The following is a 7,555-nucleotide window of genomic DNA, read 5'->3' on the forward strand; positions in this document are numbered from 1 at the left end:
GTAGAGCTCACTTGCCACTGGCCATCCACTGCTGAGCATGAAGCCTGCCTTTAAGGGTAGTCAAACCTCTACGTAAACCAATTGAGTTCTCTTAAGTTATCAACTGCATAGTAATAGTTATAAGTGTTAGCTTAAAAGAATAAAATATATATCTAATCAAGATTTACTTTGAAGTGTTTGGGGTTTGCTCAAGCTTTATCTAAATATTGCACGGTAGTGAAAGTTCCAGAGTGCAGGTACTTGCTGGTCTGGGTGGTCAATAACGTATTTAAAGGCCTGCCTACAGAATGTGCTCAGGGGGATTGGGAAGTACAGTATTTTGCTCCTTGCCCTCTAAAATTTACTAATTCCCAGGGACTACAGAGGTATTTCTCTAAATGTCCTCTAGCCCTGATGATTTACCTGTCCTCCTCCTCAGGACACTCCACTAGGTGGACTCTAACAAGTGTCCAGTCTACAAAGAAGAAATTTCCTCAGTGCTCCCAAGCAAAACCTCAGTCAAGCAAGGCTTTTGAATTTTTTGTGAAAGATAGAACAACTGATAAAAGAAAATCTAGAGGAGCCAGAGGTTTCTTCCAAGCCCAAGTGACATGTGGATCAGATCCTCCCCTGGACAGTAAAAAATCAAACGGACAGTTTTGGCCACCTGCATGATCTTAAACACCCAACAGGAAGCTGGAGCCAAAGACTAAGATAACTGGTGCTTTTTTTTCTTACTTAGTTTTTATTCATAATCATAAACTTAACTCTGCAGTCCAGCTAGACTTGAAGGGGAATGCGGAAAATATGGAACCCAAAGAACTTCAGTGAGAGCAGAGATTACAGGGTACTGCGAGCAGATGGGGCTGGGGTGCTCTCCTGAGCTACAGAAGGAATGGTCTGATGGGTAAGAAGCCCGCAAGTCAAAAGAATTAGAGTTGTCCACAGTCGGAAATGGTGATCTTCTTGCTGGTCTTTCCATTCCTGGACCCACGGTTTCCACAATGTTCATGCCTTCTTTCACCTTCCCGAAGACCACATGTTTGCCATCCAGCCGCTCAGTCTTGGTGGTGCAGATAAAAAACTGGGAACCGTTTGTGTTTGGTCCAGCATTTGCCATGGACAAGATGCCAGGACCTGTATGCTTCAGGATGAAGTTCTCATCCTCAAATTTTTCTCCGTAGATGGATCTGCCACCAGTGCCATTATGGCGTGTGAAGTCACCACCCTGGCACATGAATCCGGGAATAATCCTGTGAAAGGAAGAACCCTTATATCCAAATCCTTTCTCTCCAGTGCTCAGAGCACGAAAGTTTTCTGCTGTCTTTGGAACTTTGTCTGCAAACAGCTCTAAGGTGACGCGGCCCAAGGACTGGCCATCAGCCGCGATGTCGAAGAACACGGTGGGGTTGACCATGGCTGCAGCAAGCGGCGAGAGGGGACAGCGGCGACTGCAAAGCCGATAACTGGTACTTTTAACAGTTCAATAGATTACATTCCCCCAGACATTAGACTTAAATTCATAAAGATGTTATTTAGATGACGATTTCTCACTAATCATTTTTTTCTTGATAAGGAAAAGGCTGCCTAGATATTAACATAAAAATTCAACCATGGGCAGAAGAAAGCAAAAATGGCAGCAACTGCCAGCATTCACTCCGAGAAGTCTGAGAGACCCATGGAGGCTCCAAGGGGTGATGCAGTGGCAGAAAAGGGATCTGCAGGACTGACAATAGCTCCAGAGCAACTAAGAAAAAAAGGCAAGTCTTATGGGAAGATGCTTTTAAAAAGCAAACTCACAAAACTGAAAGGAAAGATGGCGAAACAGAGCTGCATGCTGCAGAGAATAACAAATACTCTTCACTGCTGAGTCTCAGCCAGGAGGCTGCAAGCACAAATGTCATGTCTGATGAGCTCTGGGGCTGGCATCAACGACAGGGAGATGTGTTGAGGCCTAGAACTCCTGCAGAAACAGGTCATAACAGAATAGGATTGTTCCTAGGCCTGCCAGCCAGAAGCCAGCATGGAGCCACAGAGGATGCAGCAAGTTCTGCCTACCCTGTTGAGAGACAGAGTGTTGGGCGGCACCGCCCACAGGCTACAAGCACAAAGGTCAGTCCCTGGGAGCCTCAAGGCAGCAGACATCAAGAGCATGAAAGTGTCTGGCAATGAGAAGCCGGCACAGAACCTGTCCCCAAACACCTTCCTAGCCACAACATCACCCTGACTCTGAGCAACAGCAGGATATCCTAGATGAATCTCAGCAATGGTCCAGGATTTATTATCCTTCAGAAGCCAGAGACCTTGAACCAGACCAATGATTTATTGCAATGAATGTTTGAATGTAAAGCTGTTTGAGAAAAAAAAAAAAAATATATATATATATATATATATATATATATATATATATATATATATATATATATATAGTGACACACTGCAGTTTCCAATGCCGCTATGACAAATATTCAATGGAGAGGTGGGAAAGACGGAGGAGCAGAGCAGTGAGTGCATGACAGACAGACAAAACTGGAGACGTGACGGCCATGACAGCTGCGAGAGAAGGCTGTGGTGGAGAGAGGACCACGTCAATGCCAAGTAGGGCCAACAGGGTAGTGTGCAGCAGCCTGAGGAATTTGGACAAACTCAGCACCCTGAACACAACTACCCAGCCACACAATCTCCCTGTCTCTCTTGAACAGGATAGCCAAGATGGACAACAGTTCATTTCCTGGATTGAACCTCCTCAAAAGACCACTGTGGTCTGTGCTGCCCCTGGAGGCCACTTTGGTATCTATGAGCCACTGCCCCAAGCCATGTTGAAACCTGAGATTCATGTAGATATCTGTGGTCCTACCAAAGCAGGAAGTCATGTTGATGTCCCTGGCCCAAGTTACCACCAAAGGCCATGCATGTTCAGGGGTGCCACCTGAAGCCATGTTCATGTTCATGATCTGAGCTGCCTCAGAAGGCCATGTCTGGGTCTGTGGTCCTACAGTAGCCCGGGGCTGTGTTGATGTTCATAGCCCGTGTTACCACTGAAGGCCATTGGATGTCTGTGGTCTGTGCTATAGCCTTAAGCCATGTTGTTGGCCATAATCTGTTCTGCCACCAAGGACCATGTTGAAATGAGTAGCCTGAGCTGCCACCTGAGACTGCTAAATGTCCTCGGCTTATGCTGCCATTGAGGGTTATGATGGTGTTTGTGGCCCATGCAGGGACAGAGGGCCATGTTGATGTCTGTGGCCTATACTAAAGACCATGCGGATGTCTATGGTCCATGCTGTCACCAGAAACCAGAAACCATGATCCATGCTTCCACTCACTGTAAAGGGCAAGGAAGCTCCTTTTGCCATGGTATTGATGAGTACAGACTTACAGTTGAGAAAGAGAGATGTAGATAATGAACTGAACCTTTAAAACTGTGAGTCACCCCAATTAAATGTTTTCCTTATAAGAGCGGCTGTGGTCCTGGTGTTTCTTCACAGCAACAAAAACCTAAACTAAGACAGAAGTTGATACCAGAAGTGGGGTATTGCTGTGATAGGCCTAACCATGTGTTTGTTTGAGGTACTTTGGTACTTTGAGTTTAGAAAACAGTAGAATTCTTTAAACACTGCTTGGGCCATACTAGTAGGAGCATGGAGGACAGTGGTGCTAGGAGTTACTTGAACTGTGGGGAACTCAGTCAAGAGGTTTCAGAGAGAATTTTAGTATGCTGCCTAGATATCTTTCTTGTGATATTTTGGTTTAAAAGATGGCTGCCTTTTGCCCTTGTACAAAGAATTTGCCTGAGGCCAAAGTAAAAAAAAAATGGATTAATTCTGTTGGCAGAAAAAAAATCTCAAAAAAACCTAGTATAGACTCTGTCATGTGGATGTTAATGGCTACTCGAGTGAAGATTTATAATGAAAAGGGACAAGCTGAGCAGGGTAAATTACAAAAAGTAAATTTTGAGGACAAAAAAAGCACCAGGAAGCTGAATGAAGATGAATTCTTTGTTCAAGGAGATAAAGAAATTAAGAAATGAAATAAAGGTAGTGGTGTCCTCAGGACAAGATCCTACCCAGCTAAGTTTCCAGTTTGTTGAAAAGAATTATAGAAAAATTTAGAGCTAGTGTGGTGGTGCACACCTTTAAGTCCAGTACTGGGAAGACGGAGGCTGATGGCTCTCTAAGTTTGAGGCCAGCCTGGTCTAAAGATCAAGTTAAAGGACAGCCAAGCTTAGGCAGTGAAAGAAAATAGAAAGCTGGTGAAGATGTAATCAAACAAGGAGGGCATGTTGCAGCCCCAGTAAGTAGCAGAACTTGGCAGTTTCAACCTCGTGGTTCTGGCTTTAGCATTACAGATAGAAGAAAGGGGTCATAAACGTTGCCTCTGAGCCTAAGGGCAGCTGCTGAAGCCAAGAATGTGCCAGGGGTGTCCCTGAATGGAAGCCTAGTAGAGAAGCCATTGCATGAAACCGTGAAATTGAAGCCTGGATTGTGTTGGAGAACCATGTTTGTATTTCTTCTCTCTCCCTGTATAGAATCCATCTGGAAAGGACCCCACTCTGTGATTCTAGAGACTCTAGCAATATCAAGGTGCCTGAAAGCAGATACTGAGTCCATTATTCTTGAGTCCAACTTTAGAGGCCAAAGAAAAATATAGATAGATGGTTTTGTGAGATCAAGACATTTTAATGGGCCTAGATTTGGACAGTTTAAAAATGTCATCTGTTCTGAACTGTTCTTTTCCCTGTTTAGGGTTTGCAATGCTGCTAACTCTTGCCTTTACTTCTCACTCACATCTCCATCAGTCAAGAACTTCCTTTCCTCCCTACATCTAGCTATTAAACAAATTTAACAACTGGTGTACTTTGGGGGTCCAATGTACTTTTATAGGCCTCTTAGAAGAGTACCCCAACTTCCATACCCATTCAGCTCAAAAAAGCCAGATCTGTCTTTGCCCCAATTCCTTAATGGCAAGTCAGGTTACCTCATCAGAAGGGAAAATGATGAAAACACAAAGCAGAAATCAGGCAGCTGGGTGCAGGGACCCTGACAATAACAGCTTCAGAAATGGCCTATAATCCCAGCACTGGGGAAGCAGAAGCAGAAGGATCTCTGTGAGTTCAAAGCCAGCCTGGTCTACATAAGGAATTCCAGAACAAACCAGACTATGTAGAGAGATCCTATCTTAAGAAAGAGAAGGGGAAAGAGCGGGGAAGGGAAGGGAAGGGAAGGGAAGGGAAGGGAAGGGAAGGGAAGGGAAGGGAAGGGAAGGGAAGGGAAGGGAAGGGAAGGGAAGGGAAGGGAAGGGAAGGGAAGAAGGGAAGGGAAAACAAGCATTGGTTCTCTGGCCAGGAATGTCAGAAAGGAGCTCTGGATCTTTGTCTGTTCATTGTTTGTGTGTGTGTGTGTGTGTGTGTGTGTGTGTGTGTGTGTGTGTGTGTGTGTTTGGTAGTATTTCGTTATTAGTTTTTTGAGAATTTCATACAATAGATTTTGATCAACTTTCCAAGACCCACCTTCTCTTCTCTACATACCCAATTTCATTTGCTCCGGCCCCCCAAGGTCATCAAGACCAATTTGTATTGCCCAAATATTCTTGGATATGGCATTCCACTGGAGCCTGGTCAACTTAACAAAAACTACACTCTTAGAGAAAATTGAGAGTTTATTTTCCCCTAAATGAGAACCCCTGCCTGGAAGTTACACATGAAGATGGAAACTTAAACTCCAGTTCGACATTAATCCTTCTGGTGAGCCACTTTGGAACTGGAAGTCTAGATTTTCATGGTGAAAATGATCACATATATTCCCCAATGTCAGCCCATCTCCTAAATGATTTTGAAGTTACCTCTTCAAAGTCAGGAATAAAACATCATCAAGAAAGGCCCCCTGGTCAAGAGAATGGAATCTGTGGTCTGAAAGAAGAACTGGCATTGCTGCTGGGCAAGTCAAGGACCTGGCTAAGGGCAACCCTGAGGAAGGTGTCACCATCCCTAGGAAGGTGGGTTTCCCTTAAGGCGTGTTAAAGAGAAAAATTACCCCTTTAGTGAGATAATACACTTCTTCTTCCCAGAATTGCCTTCCGACCCTTGGCACCGTGGCTTACAGAGCTGTAACCAGGTAGCATTATAGGTCTTTCTACTTTCCTGAATTATTTATTCAAGGAACATACTTCCTTTTATGGCTCTGTTCTGTGCAAACTTCCCATGGTACTTTGGGTTTCCTTACTCTTCCTCTAAAGCCGCCCTCCCCACCACGTGGTTGTTTATCCTCCAAATGGCATGGCCTCTCTCTCTCTCTCTCTCTCTCTCTCTCTCTCTCTCTCTCTCTCTCTCTCTCTCTCTCTCTCTCTCTTTCTCTCCTCTTCTGGGAAGCTGCTAAGATTTGCAACTTTCCAGCCCTGGGTTTTTTCTTTCAAACTCTAATACTCTCTGTTTGAAAACAAAGTAAAAAAAATTAAAATAAGTGAACAAATGAAGGTATCCGTGGACATATAATAAAATACGTCAGAACTCCATGGAGCCCTCTCTAAAAACATTTCTTAATTCCAAAAGAGAAGGCTTTAGTGCAGTGGGTACCTTGAGGCGTACAGAGTGATTGAAGATCTTGGTGGGTATCCAAAGGGAGCAGGAAGAGGAAAATGGCAAAACACAATAGTAAACAGAAAACCTAGTCTAAGATGGTAAAATAAATCTGCATGTAAGAGTAGTATAAAAAATGAGTAGATTAAATTCACTAAACAAAAGAAGAGACTTCAAATTGGGCAAGAACACAATCTCCATAAAATGGCATGTTTTAAGGACTATGTGTGAGTTTTCTAAAAGCAGAAATGATTATTAGAAACAAACACAGCAGGCAGTTATGAACCACAGAGACATGGAGTAGCACTATACACCTCAGATGAGTTAAAAACCGGTGTGTAAGACACAAGAGCCAAAGAGAACGAGGACACACTGGCAAAAAATAAGCAATGAGCCCAAAGCTACAACAATAGAATTGCCAAGTTTAACTATTAACATTCATTGAGCACCATGTAAGCCCTAATCTAAGTTCTTCTCACACTGATTTGTTTGATCTTCACCACAGGCCAGGGAGAGATTACTACTACTAGCGATCATGTTATTATCACCAGTTTATGTGGAATACCTAAGACACACTGTGTATCAGAATTATCAATAAATGTCACTGATAATAAGACCCTGACATATAAGACAACGACTAACAAAATGAAGGGCAGAAATAAACAAATCAAGAAATGCAATTAAAAACTTTAAATGCACCTTCCAAAATCTATTAAATCAAGAATGTGTTTAAAGAATCATGAATTCACAATTATACTAAAAAAGAGAGAGAGAAAGCTCTTGTTTTCAGAACAATGCTAACTAATAAATGCAGAAAACACAGTGGAAGAAGAAAATCACCACAACTAATAATGGAATTCTTCAGGTGAAGATCATTATTCTATAATAAAACCATTGCTCAAAAGGGGTTTTGAAAAATTGAATATCTAATGGTCTTAAGGTAATATCCCACAGATTTGATTTTAAGGTGGAATAGCTTATTGATTTAAAAGTGGAAAAATC

At 42.9% G+C, this 7,555-nt stretch overlaps 1 pseudogene; it reads right to left on the reverse strand.

The window, feature by feature from the left end:
- Positions 1 to 832: 832 nt before the first annotated feature.
- LOC119827673 lies at positions 833 to 1,411 on the reverse strand (annotated as a pseudogene).
- Between the last annotated feature and the right edge of the window lie 6,144 nt (positions 1,412 to 7,555).

This window comes from Arvicola amphibius, chromosome 12 (genome assembly GCF_903992535.2).
Source record: "Arvicola amphibius chromosome 12, mArvAmp1.2, whole genome shotgun sequence".
In the NCBI taxonomy this organism is placed as follows: domain Eukaryota; kingdom Metazoa; phylum Chordata; class Mammalia; order Rodentia; family Cricetidae; genus Arvicola; species Arvicola amphibius.